Raw genomic sequence first — 27,533 nt, forward strand, 5'->3', positions numbered from 1 at the left:
CTTTCTTCCAGTTGATAAATAACCTTATTGATTTATAAATGAAACTGGTGATTACATGATGAAATATAAAGGAAATGAAATCATGAATCTTGGGAGAATAGTAGAAGACTGGAAGTCTAGAAGTTGAGTCTTTGACTCCTATGTAAAAACAATTTAGTCATTGGCCTTTTCTTTTTGGATTTCTGATTGGAATTTAATGTAACTCTAGGTAATATAAAATATAAATTTATATTTCTAAAATTTATATGGGGCGGGTTATAAACGGAGCGGATCGGTGCTGATCTATACCCGACCCTTTTAATAAAAGGGTTAGTGGGTACGGGTCGTTAACGGATAAACAGATCAAAAGCTGTGCTCCAAACCCATATAATTGTTAAGGGTTTGGATCGGATCAGGGTTAAAACCCGCTCCATTGCCAGGTCTAATCACATGTCAACATTATATAAGTATAGGGACCAAATACATCATAATGATAACATTAGGATATAAACTATAAGTATACCATCAATAAAAAACATTACATAAATGGTCCAAGGTCATAAATAAAGGAATTATATTCCTACAATTTCTATATTTTAATGGTTTGTATAGTTTAAGGTGTGTTTGATACAGATGCTTGGGAACATTTAAAAGGTTCTAACATTTAACAAAACCTTTCGATTTGAACATAAAATTCTATTTGGAACTCTAACTTTTATCTTTTAATTTAAACAAAATGTTTCAATTCTAAAAACTATCGTACGTAACATTTAATAACACACTACCAACTACTCGATACATGCTATCCTGTAAGTCGAATGCCTTTAATTTTTCCTTGGATACAAAATGGTTCGTAATTATATATTTAAACGTTAATTTGCATCACAATTCACGACTATAAAGTCAAACCTGTTATTTCCATTTAAAAAAGTCCAGTTACCATTATAATTTGACTAATTCTATACGTATCTTATGAGCGTGTGTACTTTTATGTTTGACTTTTATATTTGATTTTTTATATGAGTGAAATGTATGTAGAATAATACCCAATTAATTATTGACTTATATTAATATAGGAAAATACATCGCATTAAATGAAAACATAACATAATATACGTTGATCCGTTGCACCATAGGTTTAATTTCCATTTTTCAATGGACTTGGATCTAACGAAGCATATGCAAGTAACTCTTGATTCTTCATTAGTATCTCCATTTCCGGTTCATCCAAGTGCACCCATGTTTCTACTCCTTCACCAGATTTCATATCCAACATATTCACCATGTTCATGAACACCGGGCTCCCTTCGGCTACTATACCTGTCATCCATATCGGTTTCCCCCAACCAAAATCAAATTCATAGTAACCCAACTTGCACAGGCTCGTGAAACCGTACACATCCATGGTCTCTTTCGACAGGATCTCCACCAAATCTTCAAGCGACTTTTGCATCACAAGATGCCCTTCATCGCCTTGTGATTTTTCCACAAACTCGCTATTGACTTTTGATGTCGATTCCCGCACCCTTCTCGCCAAACCATGCATTGTGGGCTCGTGGTTAGCTTCGGATGTAGCTAGTACAAGCCAAACCAAGTTCCCAATGAAGTTCTGTGACATGGGATGGTTGAGTTTTGTGCGAAGGTTCACGATTTGGCTAAAACCCGATGCTTTCTGGAACCCACAAACTTTTTTAGAAGCTGCCATGGCACACTTCCAGATGAAAGCGGAAACAACCTCGAGACGTGATGCCCTTTGGAGACCGTTTTGGATCGCTTCGGCTTTCAATTTGGCTACCGAATCTGATTCAAACACGAATCTTCTTGTGGTACATTTCCCTTGCTTTAACAGCGGCATAGATAGCCCCATTGATGTCGCTTTAAGCGACAAGACCTTCTGAGGGAAAAGAGATGGTGCTGTGAAGTTCGGGTGCACCATTTCCGTTGATCCACAAGCCATGTTGGTCCATCCCTTCAGGAAAACTGTCAGTGCAGCACCATCAATGACCTTGTGCGAGATGCACAAGCCGATAGCAATGGAACCACATTCGAAAACGTTGATTTGAACGTTAGTCACAGGAGAACCTGCAGTTGACCCACTGAAACTCGGTTCACATGGTAAAAACCTATTCACCGATGGGAGGTCAAGATTGTTCAGAAACTCGTCAAGACGACGATTAACCTTGGCAACAATATACTGAGCACCATTGTCATTACAGTCAATGGTAAAATCATCTAAGATGGTACCTGCGAGAGGGTAAAACTGTGTCAAGGTCCTTGACAGAGATTCTTTTAGAGTGGTAGACCTTTCGAGAGCTTCAGTAATGGTTATGCCATCAGAATTTGGGTAGTACAATGTGACTGGAATGAAAGGAGTTAAAACGATGTAATCCAACGCAGAAAGCTTGAATGTTTTCAGGTGGGATGGTGTTGGGGACGATGGTTTTATGCATTCTTTGGAAACAATTTCGATTTCCATGTCAAACAGTTTTCTTGCAAGTGTATACAAGGTTGGTATTGCAAAAATGAAGTAATTGGAAAGCATTTTTATAGAGGGTATGATTGGTCATATACATGCCACTATGCAAATTGTAATATTCTATTCAAATGATTGTAATTGACTCTAGCTTAACATGTATACAACTGGCTCATATTATTTTCCTGCTGAAGGCAAGTGTGAATGTGTGATCCTTATTTTCTTCATTTTGAAATTTAAGGTCAATAAAAATGTATAGATTTTATAGTATAGAATGAGAAGTCTAAGTTTGCCTTCCACCAAAATAGCCTTTTAATACTAGCTACTTTGCATATTTCCAATGAAAAAATATAAACTTTTAAAATTAAAGTTTCTATTATTGTAAAAAATATTTATCAAATATAGTATAGTTTTAAAAATATTTATTAAACTAGTGTTTTTTTCTTGTATTTTCAGTTTTTTTATATCATTTTTTTTAATTTAAGTTTTTTACTTTTTTTATGTTTTAAAAATATTAATTTTTTATTTTCTTTATTTCAATTTTTTTAGTATATGTTTAATATAGTATAAAGAACATAAAAGCACATAATTCATGTATTTTTTTCAGTTAAAAATAAGATACTTTAATGAATTACGTTATTATAATTGATTGTTATAACCGTCACAAAAAAAAAAAAAAAAAAAAAAAAAAAACTCAAAAAAAGAGGAGTTTTCTTGTTTCCTTAGGAATCTTTGTAACAGGGATACAATGTTTATTTTTATTTGATGACAACACATCTATGTTTAATATATATTAAAAAATAATAAAGTTGACTTTTTAATAAACTACTCCCTCTTCAAAATTATTGTTCACGTTTGATTTTTAAAGTCTTTTCATGTCAATTTTGATTATAAATAACTTTATTTGTGTTATATAATTTTTGATAAAACTTATAACAATGAAAATACATTTAAAAAATAATCTTTTCATATATCTTGCATAAAAAATTATATAACAAAATGTAAATTATTTAAGATCAAAGTTAAACAAAAGAGACTCAAAGAATTAAACGTAGACAATAATTTTGGGACTGAGGGAATATGTTAGTCAACGTTTACTATGATTAAATTTTAAAGTGAAATTGATCTTATAATTATAAACTGAATTATAGACATAGATTTTTGACACCAAAAGAAAAAAAAAAGTACCCATGAAAAATACAGTTTTCTTATTATTAATAGAGTAAATTACAAGAATGGTCTATATGGTTTGGGGTAATTATACGTTTGGTCCGTAACTTATTTTTTTAATTCGGAAGATCCCTACTATTTGTTTTTGTTACACGTTTAGTCTTTAATGTTTGTTTTTGTTAAGTTTTTTGTTCATTTCTTACCTAAAAAAACTATTTTTTAAATATGGAAAAATTGTGGGGTAGATAAGGTAAGGTAAGGATGGGGTTGAGAGTGTGTTTATTTAAATAAATTAAAAAATCAAGGAAAAAATAGTTTTTTTTAGATACGAAACGGACGAAACGCGTAACAAAAAAAAATAATAAGGACATTCCGAGTTAAAAAAAATAAGTTAGAGACTAAACGTACAAATTAACATTAACCATAAGGACCATTCATGTAATTTACTCTTATTAATATGCATTTAACATAATGTTTTTGGCATCAATTAAAATTTAAACATTGTATCATTATTTGAAAATATTTCTTGCAGAACAAGAAAATAATATATTTTCATGGTATTTTTTGTGACATGTGACAATGATCAATTATAATATTATAATTCATTAAAACATTTCTACTTTTAATTGACGATAATGTATGAAATTATGTGTATTTTTGTTTTTTATACTGTTAAACATTTATTAAAAGTAAAAAAAAAATTAAATAAAGAAAATATTTGATATCATAAAATGATACCAATTGGGGTGGGGGGAATTTCTTTTTTGGTTTTCATGATTGTAGCGAAAAAAAAAGAATAAGAATAAAATAAGAAAAATCTTTAGATTCCATAGACAATCTAGTTCTATAGATTGAATATTGGGTACAAACAAGTTAAAGACATATTAACTTCAATTCTATGAGAATTAGGAAAGCATCCTTTAAATGATATTTGATGACAAGCCAATACCAATTGACTTGAAATCGAGCCACTGATGAGAGACGCATCATAAACAATGACAACAATCTAAATTATATACAATAATTCAAGAAATAATCCAAAAAAGTTCTTGAACAATATTCTTCAAAACTAACTATTATAAAAATTAACGACATGACGGAATTAAGAAAGATTAAGAGAAGATTATACCTGAATGATGCATCAGAATGTGTTGATGATGGATTATGTTGAATGATTGAATGATTATGTGGATAGTTTGGATAGGGCTTTGCTATTCAGAAATAGACAAACTATTTCTACAGAGAAGAACTTTGAGATTCAACTCAAGTCTTAAACACTCAAATAACTCTTGTTTATTTCTTATGGGCAAAGGCCCTATTTATAGGCTCGAAGGAGCCGGTTACAATTATTGTTGCAATCGTATGATTGCAATATGACAAGCATATATTTACATTTTAGACCCCTAGACTATGGAGGGTTTTACACTTTATGTCACATCCTACCGACACTATTTTAATACAAACGACAAATAAAAATAATTCTACCGACACTTTACATAATTAAAAATATAAAAATAATAATCCCTTCCACATTGAAAGGACATGTGTCTTCAATAATTTCTTCAATAATGGCTTTTTATGTCAATGCTTGCGTCATTCCTCCCGCTACTGAAAGGACAGATTTTTCTAAATGATGTGTGCTTCGGTCACGGCTAACATTAGTCTTACATGAATAGTGTTTTTTCCTTATCCGAGTTGTTTTATGATGACTTCCATTCTCTGGTTAATGTATCTTCTATAAGATTGTTGTTGCTTTTGATATACTTGAGGTATGGATGAAACTGATGTAATTGTATGTAACGCCCGTAGATCCAGGCTAGTCAAATTAGAGACGATAAGCATCAAAAATGACTTTTTGATGGAAGATTATTTAGAATGATTAATCTTAACTAAGTTGTAGTATATGTCACAAGGTTTCCGTGCATATAAAGAACGCCAAAATCCGAGTTATAACGAAGAAGTTATGACCTGTCGAAGTTTCGCGACAGAACCGACATGACCCAGCGCGACCCAGCGCGATGTAAATAGTGAATTTCAGGTAGATAGATATCTATCCTTAGTGATCTAAATGAGAGTCTACGATTTCTTCGATAGTAGTCCAACGATAAAAATACAAACGAAAACGGAGTTCAGATGAAGGAGTTATAAATTTCGAACGGAGTATTCCTGTCCCGACCTACTAAAGATAATATATATAAGTAATATACTTATAATATATTAAAAAAATAAAGTCAAAATTAGCCAATGGAGTCTAAACGAGAGTTGTATAGCATAATCTCACCTTCGCGTCGATATAAAGAATGTCGAAAACGGAGTTCGTATGCGAATGTTATGAATTTCTGAAGTTCGGGGTGCGAACGCCAAAGTTGTGTCAGAGATCACGACGTGGCAAGCAGTGCCACAACATGGAAGGTCTTCTTACACCTCCGAGAGTCCCCCAGATGCAACTTGAGATGACGCATGCAGTGACGACCAAGCCCATGACGTGGCAAAAGGTGCCACGACGTGGCAAGGGCCAGTTTTGCCCTATAAATAGATTTGAACGGCCAGCCGAGTTTCGTTGGTCATTCTCTCATCTCTCTCCCATATAACATCGATTTACGTGCAAAGAAGTACCCCCACAGCCCCTGTATCAAACCCGAGACCCAAATCAAGTCCCGAAGCCCGAAGATCCCGAGAAGAAAAGAGTTTCTGAGGTAAAGCTCTGCCCGTGAGAAACTGGGTGTGTGAAGTGATCCCGGTTTCACCGAAGAATACTACTTCTACAAGTTGTAGTGCTGTCCGATCATTTTCTGATCAGGTGAGTGTGTGGTTACTTTCTTCTAACGCATAAATACGAAGTATTTTATACGAAATACATGTTATGTGTATATTTTGTTGTTATATGTGTGAATGTATATTTACTTTCTTCTACCGCATAAATATGAAGTATTTGCTATGAAGTACGTGCTACGTGTTTATACATTGTTTGTTTACTTGAGATAGATGTTGAAATAATGTTTTATACATGTTTTAGAAGATTTAAACTGTATCAGTGTTTGCATCTACAAATAGGTTGGGTAGAACATAAGTAGATGAAATAGTTGATGTGAAACAAAATAATAAGTATTTTTGAACACTATGTGTCCACTTAATGTTTGAACTCTATGTGTTCATTAGCTATTTTTGAACTCTATGTGTTCACTTAGTGTTTAAACTCAATGTGTTCATTAGGTATTTTAGAACTCTATGTGTTCACTTGGTATTTTTGGACCCAATGTGTTCATTAGGTATTTTAGAACTGTAACACCCCAAAAATACGAGCCAAAACATATATTTAGCAAAACATTCGAATTAAAACGTTTATTGATCATAATATTTTAATAAGATATCGCATGTCTGCAAAACATTTAATAAAACATAATAATGTTAGAGTACCAATCTCCAGGAAGATCTCATGATGCGGAATACGAAGCATGTGTGTGATGGGCCGCTACCGCACTAGCTCTTTCCCCTTCGAAGAAGAGGTACCTGAAACCAAAACTGAAAACTGTAAGCACGAAGCTTAGTGAGATCCCCCATCATACCGCATACCATACAATCACATATCATACATATTGCCAGGCATTTCTGGGGTGCCCGACCTACCCGGTACGACCATTATGGGGTGCCGACTACCCGTGTCAAGCCTTTCTGGGGCATGTCAAGCCATTCTGGGGTGTTGACTACCCTTCGATTCTGACGACCGAACCTCGGGGACTATTTCACCCCCTACTGCTACTATCACATATATCATAACATAACATATTATCAGACATATCTGGGGTGCCTGAACTACCCTTCGGTCCTAGCAACCGAACTCAGGGACTAGTCCCCTCCTACTACCTCTATCGCATATAACGTAAAAAGCCAGCATGCAAACATATCATCATATACTGTCAGACGTATCTGGGGTGTTTGACTACCCTTCGGTCCTAACAACCGAACTCTACTACTATCACATACAACATATCATGCTAGCATATAACATATCAGGTAGTAGCAACCTAGATGATATCACAAAGACAATCATCTATCGTACATCTCCTATTGGTGGGCCGGCATTTTGGCCTTAGACCCACCGCTACTGGAAGGCAACTCACCTCGTAGTAGCTGCTGATCTGTGTGGGAATGGTCTGACTGTTGCTGCTACTTCGGAAATCCTCCGACTGTAGTTTCCACCAAACACTTAGTCAAATACTGCTAACCGCCCTGAGGGTAAATCGTCCATTTACCCTTAACAAGTCATGAGTCAAGTCACAGTCAACTGCTAGTTGACCAGACTCGTCGAGTTAGCTTGCCAACTCGCCGAGTCCCTTTCTCTATACCCAAGTCCAATAGTCATTCATCCTACTCGCCGAGTTGTATGAAAAACTCGCCGAGTTCGCCTTCATCCGAAGAACACTCTAAGTTGTGACTCGCCGAGTTGTATGAACAACTCGTCGAGTTGTTCTTGAGACAAGAAGATTGCTATGAACTCGCCGAGTCATGGCATTGACTTGCCGAGTGACTTCATGAGTGAGTCTGGCTTCCAACCCACTGAGTCATACCCTATGACTCGTTACTCCAACTCGCAAACACAAAGAGGGGAACAAACCAGGGACTCGCGACCCGACTTGCTGAGTCAGATGAACGACTCGCCGAGTCTGCCTCATGCAAAAACTATACACGTGATTTTTCTGGAATCCAATCCATGCCATTCATAGATCTGGGTTCCTAGGGCCTGGTTTACACGTAAAGTTTCCTACTTTACGTGTAGATAATCACCAATGAAGGTTTTAGGGCCCAAAGTGCACCAAAAGGGGTAGATCTAGGACTTTCATGCAATATGACTCCATAAAGGTAGTAGATCCAAGCTCTAGGGACTAAATCATGCCTAGATCTAAAGGCTAACAACTTATTACAACCCACAAAGCACAAACAAGCATGGAGAATGGCCCAAGAAAGACTTTCATGAAGGTATTAGGGACTACAAGCTTGAAAACAGAGGGGAAACGAGCTATACCTCAAGAAAAACGTTGAGATGTCACAAAAATGCTTGGCCTCCTTCTCCTCTTCTTGATCTACTTTTCTTTCTCCTCTTCAATCTCACAAGGAAAAGGGCAAAAAAGATGTTGGGGGCTCTGAGGGTGAATGGGGGCGAGCTTGGGGAGGAAATGAGTGTTTAAATAGGGTGCAAACCCTTGAAATTTAGGGTTTCATCAAACAGCGGTGACTCGCCGAGTCCAGAATATGGACTCGCCGAGTCGCCAACATAAACGTACCCCCGGACCGCGTCCCTACTAGGCGAGTCGGACCTACAATTCGCTGAGTCCAAGGCTAAAATAAAAAATACTTAGATAAATTTTACGTACCAGGAACCAGGTGCTACAAATCTCCCCCACTTATTTTAGACTTCGTTCTTGAAGTCTTCCGCTCCATCCTGAAATTGTTGGATTTTGAGCAATCTAACACTCCTAACTGTACATGCAACCCTAAATACCTTGGATCTATGTTTTCTCTATTATACATGCAAATATCAACTTTCCAAGGTATTGTTCTATTCTAGCATACAAAACTTTGAATAACACAAGTTAGAATAACATACCTTTTGTTGGTGCTTGTCTTCATGAAGCTTGAGTGCCTAGTGCCCCAAGTGTGACACCTCAAATGGTTCACACAACATCAAGTACACTTGGAATAACTTGAGAGAAACTTGAACACTCCATGAAATCGTTTTTCTTGAGCCATGGGTTTCTTTTATATGGTGGCTATTAGGGTTACACCATGTAACTCATGAATTTACCCATTCCTTATGCTCCATGGATTTCAACCTCCATGGAGTATCCATGGGTCACCCCCATGGACTTAGTCTAACATAAAGAATCTTGGATCACAAGCCCACATATATAAGAATGAATGATTTACACAATCAACCCATATATTTAATTAGTCTCCTTTTGATCACTTAATTAATTCCAAATTAATTATTGATCAATACTAATTAAATAACCTTATTAATATATTAGAACTTATAATATATTAATAAACCTTAAGTGTTATTTCTCTCATTTTAGTCTATCCAAGTGCATGATGCCATGCAACCCAAATGGACCATGCCGGGTCGGGTCAAGTCTTACCAATTATAGTTATGGACTTAGACATTAATCCAACAGTCTCCCACTTGGATAAGTCTAAAACTATTATTGCAAGTATGACTTCAAAACCCGACTAGAAATCGTAGCTCTCAAAAGCTTATGTCGAACTCTGACCTTGTAGATGAACTCTGACCTTTGTCAATGACTTGTCCATTAGATAAGGGATCGTATATTCCTCCATTCTAGATATCATATGGACTGAGACATGGATTATAATCATTCTCTTTGTCCATTTGTTGTTTCCCAATTTCTAATTTATGACGACTGACTAATTGAACAAATCAAATCAGTCCCGGCCCGGCCGAGCACTTCCATTTGTCATCATCAAATCATCGAGGGGCCCACAGATATCGCTTTTATCCCGAAGGTAAAAGGAATGGATAAACTTCGACTCATACGCTTGTACTAACTATTTGTTGAATCATACACAAAGGCACGTTTTATAACATCGAGTTACCAATGCGTTTACGTGCAATCAATGTATAACCAACTCATAGTCAACAACTCATATCTCTAGGTTTGAAGAGTATAAGATATTATCGTCTCATGATTCACTCGTGATAAAATCCATGAAGTGAATCCAAATGAGCGTGGGTAGAATCCAATACTCAGCCCTTATGAGTACTCATGAACGTTGTAGCAACTATTGCATTGTCTAAAGCAGTTTAGACAAATTATACAAACTAAATTCATGACAGTCTTGATTCATATCTACTTTCAACATATGACCGACTATGGATGGTTTGAATAACTTGGTCATTCAGGAGAATGACCTAGTTATTCTGGAAGTCGAAACATGCAAAGTGAAACATAAAATAATACTAGTCCTATATGGGCTCAACACTTTGAGCGTAAATTAAACACCTTTTATCTAAGCACCATATTGATCACTCATTATTCATGTTTCGATTAATCAACTTAATACTTGAATTGAAACATTAGTGATGTCATGCTCCAAGCATGCATACTATGTTTCTCTAAACAACAGTTATGCCATACTCCAGGTATGCACACTATGTTCACATGTGGTCATCTCTTTGTGAAATGTATATCAATTGAACATAACTTCAATGATCCTCATCTCACAATCCCAATCCTTATTGCAAATGTAAGAATACCAAGTTCTTGTCATTTACCGTAATCTATGCAATGATCCTCTTGTAATGATATTCACACAAGTCACAAAGACTTGGCAACAAACATTACAAAATATTCCAATGGAAAGCAATTCCATGGAGATGAAGTCTCAAATTCAAAGTACATTCCTTTGAACATCCTTCTTTGCATTTAGTTCTTTAATCTTACACAGATTCAAAGAATAACCTCCACCTATGGAAACAATTCCATATTCCCATCTTGACCATCACTTTTGAACAAAAGTTGCCTCTTTCCAAAATATGTCAATATGATCCTTACTCTATACTTCCAATTGTCCATGAGTAACCAAACTTTGGAAAACCCCAAATTGTTCTCAACAATTGCTTAATCATCTTAGTCATATCCAGTTCTAATCCATTTTCCCTTCTTAACGCCCTAAGCATTAGGAAAATTTAGAATGGATGAATATTATAACACATGCAACCGATCCTATACCCGAAGCATATGGGATACGATTCATGCTATAATATTTTATTTTCCATGTTCTCATAATTCGAACTATGAAGAGGGATGCCGTAATCATAATCGAATTTTGAGAAAGCAACATATATAGAAATTCCTTATGTTGAACCATTCCAACATAACATTCATATATATTCTTGACTAAAGTTGATTAAAATCTCAATCTAAGCTTATAGAATTGGAATGAAGTATAAATTTCTCTCCGTTAATTATAGTAAAACAACTTTTCAAGCGAGTTGAAACTTTTGTTTTCTATAATTAACATTGCTAACTTGCAACATAATCATCATGCTCCCACTAGCATAATGATTATTATCTAACTAGCATAACACTTTATGCTCCCACTAGCTTTGACATGTACCTAGAAATCAGTCAGATTTCAGATACTAGTTTGCCTTGATAAGACTTTATCAAATCATACACCTGGAGTCTAACCCTTTCCTTAGATAGCTCACATGTGAGTCAAAACCTTTGCCATTCTTATTAGTTAGTGTGCCGGTTAACCACACACGCTCCACTAACGACATGAGAATGCAAACTTCACACTTTCTATCCACTTAAATCTACTTAGTGAAAGAGTTTCCTCACTATCATTTTCATGAATCGGAGAGAAACCTTATGACACTTAGATTTAATGGTGTGTGTGTTCTTATCCATGTGAATTGTCAAAACCGTAGTCACAAGACAAGGATAATGAAAAATCCAAACTCATATGGACTGAACTCAATCTAATTTCTTGCCACCTGGCAACTCAAGGGCCTGCCATTGCTTCCAAGTTGTTATGCAACCAGTTGAGAACTCTTAGAACTCCAATGCAAAACCAACTTTAATTGGAATGGGCACAGAATATGTCAACACGATAGGTTACAAACCTCAAGTCGTGGTCTAGTGATTAACAAAACTCTTGATTAGTTCTTGAATCTATCTTACGATCCTTTTAAGGCTCCCACTGACCTCTTGACATATAAGATTCTCTTTGTCAAGAACCATTCCTTGACAAAAAACAAATATTCAAGAGTTAGTGCAGATTCTTATCAAGTTAAACACTTCTCACAATTGGTCTTAGTTGGTCTTTGTTTTATCCAAAACATCACAACTTACCAATTTCAAATGTACAAGAGTAAGAACACATTTTTCTCTACATTTAACAAGTGTTATAAACCTTTCTTAAGATTATGTCACTCAAGGCTTCATCTTGGAGTATGACTCTAAGATTTAATTTTGGAACGAAGTATAATTTATCTTTTGATCTAACCATTTCAACAATTCACGATTCCTCTCCTTAGTCCAACAAAATGAACTAAGGTGTCCTCAGAGGATCAATTGTGACATGGTTTCATAATCACTAAGATAATTATAAAACAAGATACTCAAGTACTCTCCCATCTCTTCAGATTAGAGAAACTTTTATCTTTCTGCCTTATTTGATTCTTCTTACTCATTATGTTTATCATTGAAACTTTTCCAATGATCCAGAACTATACTTAAACTTGTAAGTATAACCATATTTACTAAACTTTAGTAAAGCATAATGAATATTCTTATCAACCTTTGTGGTGGACCTGACCAACACAGAACCAAGTGTACCCAATCCTTTAGTCCTTCACTTGAATCACATGCGAATGTGAACAAGGAATTAGTCTTAATTTACCAAAGATGAAAATTCTCATTCATCACACAGTACAACTTGCATGATTCCAAGTTTCTATCCAACTGAAACTTGGGTGATGAGAATATTCCGTTATTTGGTAAACTATGACACTACCACAACTGAAAGAATCAAATCCATTTCCTATATTGCTTATCAATGGAAACATATAATCAACAATGTTTCACAAATGCCATTGTAAGGATACTTAAAATAAATAAAATCAAAACCATTTTTCTTTTATTTTAAAACTTTGCGGAAAAATTAATCCTTACAATCCATATGGAAAACTTGTTGTTATCTATTCCTAAGCAATATATCATAACTCTTAAGTAACTGCTCAAAATTCTGATCACCGAACCATGTGATTGAAATCCATCTTCGCGATCAGAATCAGCATATACTTCCTTTAAGTTTCTTCACTTTTTCTTTGATTCTTAAAACATCAACATGTGACCTCGTCACATTATGCAATAAGAATCTCAGAATAGAAACTTAATAGAGTTAGACAATGGACTTTACCTGAAGTAGAGTCAAACCTATTGACTTTACCATCCTTAAGATGTTTCAGGTAAATTTAGCAGCTTCGCAACCAAAATCTTTCCTTTGGCAACAAAATCATATGGACTCTTTGGAAACGTACATGGAACTATCAAAGACTTAACCTTTCTCTTTACCATTTGGTCAACCGAGTTGACTATGGTTGATCCCTTTCCATTGGGAAGAGAAAGTTTTTCCTGGACCTCCAATGTCACCATTTTCAATGTCCAAATAGGTTTGGAAAGTAGATCTTCCAATACAATTTGCTTTACTAATGCTCCAAATCATTGCTGATTTAGCATCATCGAGAAAATAGGTAAGATCATTAAGGGTCTTGTCGCGACCTGTCATCAGGGAGTGACTGAAGAACCAAGTCAGCAGCTAGCTACCTCAAGACTTCGACACCCGACTCTCCCGACTTGTCAATATGTGGCTTAATCCCCAAGATCTAAGCACATATAAACTTTTCTTGCCAATAGGGATTGAGTGACTTAGAATTTATCAAGTCTTAAAACTTGTGGGATAGGGAGATTTATTGCAGGAGGTGGATTAAGTGAAGTATGATTTCTGGTCCCACAAATGCCGAACAAAGGGATTGATCTTTCACCTTCATTGCCATTTGGGATATCATCTTCATTAGGAAGCATGTTCCTAAAGATTTGGGAAGACCATAGCTGTCTAAACTAGACATCTATAATGGGAGAAATTCAAGTTAGTTGATTTAAAGTCCTTAATACAACACCCAATATGAAGTATTAAGGCTAGGACCCAATAACCTATTTATAACTGTAAGAGGGATGCCGTAATCCAAGTTATAAAATAGTTAAAGGTAGGTAAATGACGATTTACCAATTTCCACCACGAAAACGAAATATTTTATTATTATGTTTTATTGGTTTTGAAACGCCTAGATATTTTGAGATACATTGAACTTTTCAATGGCATGCTTGAATCTCGATTGTGCCCTCTCAAGTTTGTGACTGGAATGCCGAGGATCACAAACAAGGTGTGAATAACCATACAAATTGACTTGGTACCCTCAACAATATTACCTAATCGATGTGCCGGTTAACCACACGCGCTCCACCGATCTATAATAAGGTCAAGTTACCCTTTGCCACTCTTACTAGTCCATGTTAGTGTGCCGGTTAACCACACACGCTCCACTAACGACTTAGTAAGGTACAAAGTGTAATTTTATGGGCTAGCACCTTTTCACATTTTCCTAAGTAACTAAGGTTGGGAATTTATAAGTGTTTAGTTACTTAGTATTTTTTCATTATACTTTTAATGAATATTTAAAGTCGTATCCTACCCATTCGGCTAACGACCCTCCACCAGTCAAGGAAGCGGTGGGTGAGAGTGCACACCTATTAAACTGTCATTTTATAGGCAGTAACCTTATACCCCCCTTATAGACCGGCTTCGTGAATGAGGCCTACTAACGGTAAGATTGACTTCCTCTTATACATATCTATATAATTAAAATTATAATAATAGTATAAGGGTTGAATTTTAAACCTTTTAAAATTTCAATGTTCAATTTGGAATTAAAGTATACATGAGGAGTAACTTTTCAAATTCCAAAACTTGAGGGCAAGTTTTTAAACTATTTCAAGACTCTTTAAATCATAACTTATGAGTTTAATGGTTCATTAAAATGAAGACTCTTCATTTTAATGTAACCTCTTATTCTTTAAAAACACTTTAAAGAAGTGTCTCTTCAACATCCATAACTTGAGGACAAGTTATGGAGTCATTAAACTATTTAATGGAAAAAATCTTACATTTTATGTAACCTACAAAACTTTTATGAGTTTTTAAGATTCATAAATATGACTTTTCACATAACTTGCAGACAAGTTACAAAAACGTATTTTATGAACTTCTTTTAGAATAATATGGATTGAAAACAACTAAAACATAATTTTTCATTATCAATCTAAACTAACTCATGAATTAAGGAAACATAAAATTCTTGAAAATTCATAACTTGAGGACAAGTTATGAACTCCATACAATTTTCAACAAGATCATGAATTATATCAACAAACAATTTACACACAATTCCTATGATCTAGCAAAACTCATAAGCATGATTATTCATAATCAACAATTTTCAAGAATAACATGAACACATATCAACTTGAAACTTCTATTATGGCATTGAAATTGGTTTAACATAATCATTATCACATTCAAAACAAGTTTTATAAGCCCAAAACAGTCAAAGGTAATGATTCTAGACCAATTCCAGCACCAAAACTCGAAAATATGCTGTCTGGGGGTCCAACTCGTCGAGTGCACGAGCAAAATCGGCGAGTTGGATGCATTTTGCCTTGGACTCGGCGAGTCCATTCATGGACTCGGCGAGTCTGCTGGGTAGACAACATCAAAACTCGATTTTTCAGCTCCATTTGCAAGTATAACAAGAAAACAAGCCTTGGCTCTGATACCACTGTTGGGTTTTGAGCAATCTAACACTCCTAAGTGTACATGCAACCCTAAATACCTTGGATCTATGTTTTCTCTATTATACATGCAAATATCAACTTTCCAAGGTATTGTTCTATTCTAGCATACAAAACTTTGAATAACACAAGTTAGAATAACATACCTTTTGTTGGTGCTAGTCTTCATGAAGCTTGAGTGCCTAGTTCCCCAAGTGTGACACCTCAAATGGTTCACACAACATCAAGTACACTTGGAATAACTTGAGAGAAACTTGAACACTCCATGAAATCGTTTTTCTTGAGCCATGGGTTTCTTTAATATGGTGGCTATTAGGGTTACACCATGTAACTCATGACTTTACCCATTCCTTATGCTCCATGGATTTTAACCTCCCTGGAGTATCCATGGGTCACCCCCATGGACTTAGTCCAACATAAAGAATCTTGGATCACAAGCCCACATATATAAGAATGAATGATTTACACAATCAACCCATATATTTAATTAGTCTCCTTTTGATCACTTAATTAATTCCAAATTAATTATTGATCAATACTAATTAAATAACCTTATTAATATATTAGAACTTATAATATATTAATAAACCTTAAGTGTTATTTCTCTCATTTTAGTCTATCCAAGTGCATGATGCCATGCAACCCAAATGGACCATGCCGGGTCGGGTCAAGTCTTACCAATTATAGTTATGGACTTAGACATTAATCCAACAGAAATAGCTCGGGGTAATGCTCCATCATTTCTTCCACCGGCTCCCAAGTGCATTCCGAACCCTTGTGGTGCTGCCATTGCACTTTCACTAGCTCCACCCTCTTGTTCCTTAGATCCTTCGACTTCCGTTCGAGGATTGTGACTGGGTGCTCAATGTAATTCAGGCTCTCGTCAACCTGTATATCCTCTAATGGCACCACCGTTGAATCATCCACGAGACACTTCCGCAGCTGGGAGACATGGAAGGTGCTGTGGATCTGGTTGAGCTCGGCTGGCAGATCCAGCCTATATGCGACCTTGCCCACCCGGGCTACAACCCTGAACAGTCCAATGAATCTCGGGCCCAACTTTCCCCGCTTCCTAAATCGAATGACGCCTTTCCAACGCGACACCTTCAGGAGAACCATATCCCCAACCTGGAACTCCAGGTCTGATCGACGCTTGTTGGCGTAACTTTTCTGCCGACTCTGCGCGGTCTGAAGCCTGCTCCAAACCTGCTGGATTCTCTCAGTTGTCTTGAGCACCACCTCGGTGCTCCCCATGACCCTCTGGCCAACTTCACCCTAGCATATCGGGGTCCTGCACCTCCGATCGTATAACATCTCGAATGGGGGACGGTCAATACTCGCGTGGTAGCTGTTGTTGTACGAGAACTCAGCCAACGGAAGATAGGTATCCCAGTTACCACCGAAATCTAACATGCATGCCCACAATATATCCTCCAAAGTCTGGATGGTCCGCTCACTCTGACCATCCGTCTGCGGGTGAAAGGCGGTGCTAAAATGTAGACGAGTGCGCAACTCATCATGAAACCTCTTCCAAAACCTGGAAGTGAACCGCACATCTTGATCTGATATCACTGATACTGGCACCCCGTGCCGCGCCACTATCTCCCTGATGTAGATATCGACCGAGATACTCTCCTGAATCAGAATTAAATGGTCGCTCTTGGTCAATGGATCCACGATGACCCAAATCGAATCTACTCGTCGCGTCGTTTGTGGAAGCTTTGTGATAAAATCCATCGTAATATCCTCCCATTTCCACAACGGGATATCCAACGGCTGCATCTTGCCATGCGGTCTTTGATGCTCGGCCTTGACCTTCCTGCAGGTCAAACACCGCTCGACGTACCATGCCACATCCCGCTTTATGCAGGGCCACCAATAGTCCAGGCGAAGATCCCGATAAATCTTGTCTCCCCTGGATGAATAGAGAATCGGGATTTGAGTGCCTCCTCCATCAAGATCTGGCGCACGCCTCCATGATATGGCACCCACACCCTACGGTGTAGTGTCAATAATCCCCGGCTATCATAATCGAAGGAGGTGACGTGTCCCACTATTCCTTCACTCTTCCGATGCTCCTCCTTCATAGCCTCCTGTTGAGCCTCCCGAATCTCCTCCAACAGGGGAGTCACCACAGTCATCCTCATGCAAACATCCCTGATCGGCCCCGCTTTGCGACTAAGCGCATCGGCCACCACATTGGCCTTCCCCAGGTGGTAAAGAATCTCGCAATCATAATCCTTCACCACGTCCAACCACTGATGCTGCCTCATGTTCAGATTCAAATGATCCATGAGGTACCTCAAACTCTTGTTGTCCGTATAAATGGTACAACGAACCCCGTAAAGGTAATGCCTCCATATCTTGAGGGTGAAGACCACCGCCCCCAACTCTAAATCATGCGGCGGGTAGTTCGCCTCGTGAGGCTTCAGCTGCCTCGAGGCATAAGCAATAACATGCCCCCTCTGCATCAACACTGCGCCTAAGCCTGAGATCGACGCATCGCAATATACCACAAAATCCTCCACGCCCTCGGGCAGGGCTAAGATTGGCGCCTCGCACAATCTCTTCCTCAGAGTCTCGAACGCTGCCTGCTGCTCAGGTCCCCATCGAAAGACCACGACTTTCCTAGTCATCCGTGTCAGGGGTACGACTATCTTGGAGAAATCCTGAATGAACCTCTGATAGTAGCCTACTAATCCTAGGAAACTCCGAATCTCAGATGGAGACTTCGGAACCTCCCACCTCATCACGGCCTCCACCTTGGCCGGGTCTACTGAAATCCCGTCTTGGTTGACAAGATGCCCAAGAAACTGCACCTCGCGCAACCAAAACTCACATTTTGAGAACTTGGCGTACAAGCTCTCCCTCCTCAGGGTCTCCAAAACCTCTCTCAGATGCTCCTCGTGCTCCTCCTGTGTCTTGGAATAAACCAAGATGTCATCAATGAAAACTATCACAGACCGATCCAACATCGGTCTACACACGCGGTTCATGAGGTCCATGAATGTAGTAGAAGCATTGGTGAGACCAAACGGCATCAACACGAACTCATAATGGCCATAACGCGTCCGAAACACGGTCTTCTGTATATCCTCCTCTCTAACCCTCATCTGATGATAGCCTGAATGCAAATCGATCTTGGAGAACCAAGATGCTCCCTGCAACTGATCAAAGAGATCATCAATCCTCGTGAGTGGGTAACGGTTCTTCACCGTTACCTTATTCAGCTCCCGGTAATCTATACACATCCGATGCGAACCATCCTTCTTCTTCACAAACAGGATCGGGGGTCCCTAGGGTGAACTGCTCGGACAAATAAATCCCTTGTCTAGCAGCTCATGCAGCTGCGTAGACAACTCCTGCATCTTGGGAGGAGCCAACCGATAGGGTGCCTTGGCTATCAGAGCCGCACCAGGAACTAGGTCGATCCTGAACTCTACTTGACGCTCTGGAGGTATTCCAGGAAGCTCCTCCGGGAACACATCAGCGTAGTCTCGTACCATTGGAACCTTGCTCACTATCGCCTTACCCGTCTCCTGGGTATCCATAACGTATGCGACATACCTCGTGCATCCCTGCTGAAGGTAGCCCCTAGCTCTCGCTGCTGAACATACTATAGGTCCACGTTGTGGCCTCTCCCCGTGGATCACCAAATCTCCCCTACCTGGGATCCTAACCCGCACTAGCTGCTGTGCGCAATCTATCACCGCCCCATTAGCGCTTCTCAAATAACCTCAAAATGCAATCCCTGAACAGTGTTGATGCTCGCACTGATCGATCATCGGCAATCTCTACCTCTAAAGGGCAATCCAGCATGCCCGAGGACTCAGTAAACCTCTTGCTAAGCGCAAGGGAAACAAATGACCGGGTGGCACCCGAGTCGAACAACACCTGAACCGGAATATCATTCACATTGAACGATCCTAATGCATATACACAGAGGACATATAAATAACATAACATCATAAAATAAATTAGAGGGAAAGAATCATACTCATCACCACATCGGGTGCGGCGTGTGCCTCTTGTACAGTCAGTTGAAACGCCCGACTCCTCACCACTGGAGCCTCTGCCTTGCCCTGCCGGCAATCTGTAATCCGCAGGGTAGCTGGAGCTGGCGCCTTAACCGGTGCTGGTGATGTCAACTGGGGGAAATTGGCCTTCTTGTGGCCCCTCTGGTTGCAGTGGAAACACAACAACTCAGATGTCTGTATCACAGGTGCAGGGGCGGTACAATCCCTGCTGAAATTCCCCGTCTTGCCGCACTTATAGCAGCCCGACGATCCCAATCTACATGCCCCCTCATGAGGCCTGCTGCATTTCCTGCAGCAGCTCGGTCCTGATTGGCCTTTCGCCCTACCATCCGATCGCTTGGGCTTCTTCCCTGAATCCCCTCCTGTCTATCCCTCCTCAGTCTTCCTCTTCTGGATGTGCTCCAGATCTATCTCTCTCTCCCTCGCCCTAGCAATCATAGAGTCCAAGGTAGGGCAAGCTGAAAAACTGACATGCTCTTGAATATCAGCTCGGAGCATGTCATGGTAGCGGGTCCTCCTCATGTCCTCATCCCCCGCATATTGGGGCACTAATAATTCCCTCTCCCGGAACTTGGTGGTGATCTCCACCACAGTCTCTGTCGTCTGTCTCATATCCAAAAACTCTCTGGCCAGCTGCTGAAGCTCGACAGCCAGCGCAAACTCTGCCCTGAACCTGGTTGCAAATTCCGACCATGTCATAGCCTTGACAGTCGAGGCTCCCAAAGAGTCGCTCACAGACTCCCACCAATCCCTAGCTTGATAATTTAAACACCCTGTTGCATATCTCACCTTTGACCCCTTAAGGCAGAAGCTAATCGTCTGTGCAGACTCAATGTTTGCAATCCATTGTCTGGAAGCTATGGGGTCCTTCGCCCCATGAAAATCCGGCGCACCACTTCCCCAAAAGTCCTTGAATGATTGTGTGCGGGGTCCTGACTAGCCAGATGCCATGTCGCTCCTGAATGCCCGGAGGCGATCCTCCATAATCTCCAATATCCCTTCCTTGATCGACCCGAAGATAATGGGGGTCAACTCAAGGATGCCTCTGGTGATCTCTGAAGCGATGAACACGCGTAGCCCCTCATCTACTGGCTCGGAACCGGGTCCCAAACCCGATCCCTCTCCTGTACTACCAATTGCTGACCTCGGGCGTAGTACCACCATACTGAAATACAAAGAAATAACAATTGTTAGTAATACTGATATCCCTAGAGGGATCACACCCACTACAAGTTCACTGGTCTTATCTTAGCCTTCCTCGGTTTGGGTATAGATCCTCTACTTTCAGTAGTACGGGCCATACTACCTTCCACATCTATCCGTACCTTCTCCAAAGACCGCCTCGACTCAACCAGGTCCCTTCCACTACCGCTGATCACTGCTACTCTTATCCTAGGCGTTCCTTAGGAAACCTCTAACCCACCCATCCCAGTCCTCAACTGTCGATGGTCTCTTTGTGATGCCAATTAGCTATTACCTGAATACAATCACATGCGACGAGGTTCGGATAATCCTTCGAGTTAGGGACTCATCCCTACAATGGTTAGGACTCAAACAAGAGCTACGCAATAGGGTCAAATCCAACACTCTGAGATTATTCAATCCTGATCACATGTGACTTTAACATATCCACCTAACGGCTAATTCCCATCACTCAAAGCCCACATAGCACAAAGAAAACAACATTTGGACATAAAGAAAACAATCTCAAGCACCTCTACCCTCGTAGAGAAAAACTGAACTAGCATACAATGCTAAACTCGTACTATCAGGAATAACGTAAACAGGCTACCCTACTGTTGTCTACTCAATTCTAGCATGCAACTCTTTCATATACTGAAGCACATAAAGCAGGCACATATGGCATCACTCCTAGATCCTTAGTCCTATTCTAGCATGCTGTTCTACAGAAACTGATAAACATAAATAAACTTGTATGGGTACATTGGGGAATACTTACTTGAGCTCGGTCGGTCGCGCACATCACACACTTTGTTTTTCCTTAGAACCCTTTACTAGCCTTTTTAGAAAACATTTTCTTTTTCCAAAATCTTTTAATCCCTCGATTTGAGTTCAAACACCCCCGAAGGTGTGCCCGAATCCCTCAAACCAGGGCTCTGATACCAACTTGTAGCACCCCAAAAATACAAGCCAAAAATTTCATTTTTGAAAACATATATTTAGGAAAATATTCGAATTAAAACGTTTACTAATCATAATATTTTAATAAGATATCCCATGTCTGGAAAACATTTCATAAAACATAATAATGTCAGAGTACAAATCCCCAAGAAGATCTCATGATGCGGAATACAAAGCATGTGTGTCATGGGCCACTACCGCGCCAGCTCTTTCCCCTTCGAAGAAGAGGTACCTGAAATCACAACTGAAAACTGTAAGCACGAAGCTTAGTGAGATCCCCCATAATACCGCATACCATACAATCACATATCATACAAATTTCCAGGCATTTCTGGGGTGCCCGACCTACCCGGTACGACCATTCTGGAGTGCCCACTACCCGTGTCAAGCCATTCCGGGGTGCTGACTACCCATATCAAGCCATTCTGTGGTGCTGACTACCCTTCGGTCCTGACGACCGAACCTCGGGGACTATTTCACCCCTACTGCTACTATCACATATATCATAACATAACATATTATCAGACATATCTGGGGTGCCTGAACTACCCTTTGGTCTTAGCAACCGAACTCGGGGACTAGTCCCCTCCTACTACCTCTATCGCATATAACGTAAAAAGCCAGCATGCAAACATATCATGATATACTGTCAGACGTATCTGGGGCTTCTGACTACCCTTCGGTCCTAACAACCTAACTCTACTACTATCACATACAACATATCATGCTAGCATATAACATATTAGGTAGTAGCAACCTAGATGATATCACAAAGACAATCATCTATCATACATCTCCTACTGGTGGGCCGGCATTGTGGGCTTAGACCCACCGCTACTGGAAGGCAACTCACCTCGTAGTAGCTATTGATCTGTGTGCAAATGGTCTGACTGCTGTTGCTGCTTCAGAAATCCTCCGACTGTAATTCCCACCAAACACTTAGTCAATTACTGCTAACCGCCCTCAGGGTAAATTGTCCATTTACCCTTAACAAGTCATGAGTCAAGTCACAGTCAACTACCAGTTGACCAGACTCACCGAGTTGGCTTGCCAACTCGCCGAGTCCCTTTCTCTATACCCAAGTCCAATAGTCCTTCATCCTACTCGCCGAGTTGTATGAACAACTCGCTGAGTTCGCCTTCATCCGAAGAACACTCTAAGCTGTGACTCGCCGAGTTGTTCTTGTGACAAGAAGATTGCCATGAACTCGCCGACTCATGCAATTGACTCACCGAGTGACTTGATAAGTGAGTCGTGTTGGGTTATGAGCATTCTAACACTCCTAAGTGTACATGCAACCCTAAATACCTTGGATCTATGTTTTCTCTATTATACATGCAAATATGAACATCCAAGGTATTATCCTAATCTAGCATACAAAACTATCAATGTAACAAGATAGAATACATACCTCTTTGATGTAGAATGTCTTCATGATGCTTGAGTGCCTAGTGCCCCAAGTGTGACACCTCAAATGGTTCACACAACACCAAATACACTTGGAATAACTTGAGAGAATTCTACACTTCATAAAATCGGCTAGCCCTCTCTAGAATAATCTAGTGGCCGATTTTGGTCAAGAATAGGATGCTTATATAGTTATACAATTAGGGTAAACTCTAATTGTCATGACTTTCCATTTCCTTGGATCCATGGGTTCAAATACACCATGGAGCATCCATGGAGCATCATATGGGTTTTGGCCCAACTAGATAATCCATGGAGCATTAGCCCACTATATAAGTATGGATGATTTACACAATCAACCCATATATTTAATTAGTCTTCTTTTGATCACTTAATTAATCCTAGATTAATTCTTGATCAATACTAATTAAATAATCTTATTATTCTTATTATTAATATACTAGAACTTATAATATATTAATAACCGTAAGTATCTTATTTCTCTCATTATAGTCTATCCAAGTGCATGATGCCATGCAACCCAAATGGACCATGCCGGGTCGGGTCAAGTCTTACCAATTATAGTTATGGACTTAGACATTAATCCAACAGTCTCCCACTTGGATAAGTCTAAAACTATTATTGCGTATGACTTCAGGAACCAACTGGCAATCATAGCTCTCAAAAGCTTCTGTCGAACTCTGACCTTGTAGATGAACTCTGATCTTGTCAATGACTTGTCCATTAGATAAGGGATCATATATTCCTCCATTCTAGATATCATATAGACTGAGACATGGATTATAATCATTCTCTCTGTCCATTTGTTGTTTCCCGATTTCCGATTTATGACGACTGACTAATTGAACAAATCAAATCAGTCCTGGCCCGGCCGAGCACTTCCATTTGTCATCATCAAATCATCGAGGGGCCCACAGATATCGCTTTTATCCCGAAGGTAAAAGGAATGGATAAACTTCGACTCATATGGCTTGTCCTACTACTTGTTGAATCATACACAAAGACACGTTTTATAACATCGAGTTACCAATGCGTTTCGTGTAATCAATGTACTATCAACTCATAGTAACAACTCATATCTCTAGGTTTGAAGAATATAAGATATTATCGTCTCATGATCACTCGTGATAAAATCCATGAAGTGATTCCAATGAGCGCGAGTTGAATCCAATACTCAGAACTTATGAGCACTCATGAGTGTTGTAGCCCTTTGTCCAACAACTTAGACCTCTACAAGCCAACTCATGACAGTCTTAATTCATATCTACTTCCAACATATGACCGACTATGGATGGTTTGAATAACTTAGTCATTCCGGAAGAATAACCTAGTTTATTCGGGAAGTCAAAACATGCAAAGTGAAACACAATAATAATTGAATCCAATATGGTATCAAACCTATGAACATAAATAAAACACCTTTTATTTATCACCATATGATTACACATTATTCATTGTATATTGTTTCAGCTATCAACATTATTCTTGAATTTAAAACAATAGTTGTCCCATGCTCCAAGCATGTACACTATGTTTTCTAAACACTAGTCATGCCATACACCAAGTATGCATACTATGTTTGTCTATGATCTTTACTTTGTGAACTAGATCAATTGAACATAACTTCAATGATTCTCTTTTCACACTCCCAAATCCTTACTGCAAATGCAAGAATTCCAAATTCATGTCATTTACTGAAATCTGTTAGATTCTAAACTTATATGCATTGATCCTCTTGTAACGATTATGCACAAATTCTCAAAGACTTGGCAACAATCATTACAGAGCAGTCCAAAGGAGATCAACTCCTTGGAACCATCCTTCTTGCATTAAGTTTCCTTAATCTTACACAGATTGAAAATTCTAACTTTGAAACATTTCCAGATTCCATTTCGACTATCACTTCTGAACAAGAGTTGCCTCCTTACAGATTATGTCAATATGGTCCTTCCAGAATTATCACTATACTTCCAATTGTCCTTGAGAAACCAATCTTTGGTAAACCTTAGATTGTCCTCGATAATTGTTTAATCCTTTTAGTCATATCCAATTCTAAACCTTTTCCCTTCTTAATGCCCCAGGCATTTGGAAATTTTTAGAAAGGATGAATATAGCACATGTAATCGATCCTATATCCGAAGCATATGGGACACGATTCATGATGTCTCACATAAAGACTAAACCAGTCTTTTGCTATAACATTTCCATTTCTATTTGCCAAGTTCTCATAATTCATATTCTGAAAAGGTATGCCGTAATCATAATCGAATTTTAGAACGCAAATAATGGAACCATATACAGAATTTCCTTATGTTGAGCCATTCCAACATGAAATTCATATATATCCTTGACTAAATGATTAAAACCTCACGATCTAAGCTTATAGATTTGAGATGAATTAAAACCTCACGATCTAAGCTTATAGATTTGAGATGAAGTATAATTTCCTCTCCCTTAATTATAGCAAAACAACTCTTTCCCAGTTGAAACTTTTGTTTTCTATAATTAACATTGCTAACTTGCAATACTTATCATAATTATCATGCTCCCACTAACATGATGATTATTAGCATAACACTTATGCTCCCACTAGCTTTGACATGTACTCAGAAATCAGCTGGACTTCTAGAAATCAATACTTTATTGACTTTCTTACCAAAGTTCAGATTTCTGATACTGGATTGTTTTGATAAGACTTTATCAAAAACATACACCTTCCCTTAGATAGCACACTTGTGTGTCTAAACAATTATGAAGAGGGATGCCGTAATCATAATGGTTAGACCTTTTTTGCTACTTCTCACAAGTCCAGGTTAGTGTGCCGGTAAACCACACACGCTCCACTAACGACTTTGAGAATGCAAAATATCACATTTGCTATCTAGCTAAATTCTACTTAGTGAAAGTGTTTCCTCACCATCATTTTCATGAATCGGAGAGAAACTTAATGACACTTAGATTTAATGGTGTATGTGTTCTTATCCATGTGAATTGTCAAAACCACAGTCACAAGACAATGACAAATCCAAACTCATATGGACTGAACTCAATCTTAATTTCTTGCCACCTGGTAGCTCAAGGGCCTACCATTGCTTCCAAGTTGTTGTGCAACACATTGAGAACTCTAAGACCTCATATGCAAAGCCAACTTTAACTGGAATGGGCACAGAATATGTCAACACGATAGGTTATAAACCTTAAGTCGTGTGCTAGTGAAGAACTTTAGGTTTCATTCTTGATTAGTTCTTGAGACTTTCAAGACCTTTAAGACTCCCACTGTCCTCTTGACCTATAAGACTCCCTTGTCAAACATCCAAGAGATAGTGCGGATTCTAATCAAGACAAACACTTCACACAATTGGCCTTAGTTGATCTTTGTTTTATCCAAAACATCACAACTTACCAATTTCAAATGTACAAGAGTAGAAAACTTTTACTCTTACATTTGATAAGTGTTTTAAACCTTCTTTAAGACATGTCACTCAAATTACAATCTTGGAGTACGACTCTAAGACTTGTATTGGAACGAAGTATGACTCATCTTCTTGATTTAACCATTTCAACAATTCAAGATCCCTTCTTCTTAGTCATAAGAATGCACTAAGACTTCCTTAGAGAACTAATTTTGATATGGTTTCTTAATCATTAAGATGATCACAAAACTGATACTAAAGTACTCTCCCATCTTTTCAGATTTGAGAAACTTTTATCCTTCTGCCTAATTTGATTCTTCTTATCCGCTCTGCTATGCATTGGAACCTTTTCCAATGTCTCAGAGTTACACTTAAGCTTGTAAGTATAATCATATTTACTGAACTCTAGTAAAATATGACGAATAGCCTTATATCTTTTGTGGTGGACTTAATCAGT

At 38.6% G+C, this 27,533-nt stretch overlaps 1 pseudogene; it reads right to left on the bottom strand.

The window, feature by feature from the left end:
* Nucleotides 1-1,014: 1,014 nt before the first annotated feature.
* Nucleotides 1,015-2,536, bottom strand: LOC145030644 (epi-neemfruitin B 7-O-acetyltransferse L7AT pseudogene; annotated as a pseudogene).
* Nucleotides 2,537-27,533: the final 24,997 nt, after the last annotated feature.

Source organism: Lactuca saligna, chromosome 2 (assembly GCF_052625555.1).
Source record: "Lactuca saligna cultivar CGN05327 chromosome 2, ASM5262555v1, whole genome shotgun sequence".
NCBI classification, from domain to species: Eukaryota; Viridiplantae; Streptophyta; class Magnoliopsida; order Asterales; family Asteraceae; genus Lactuca; species Lactuca saligna.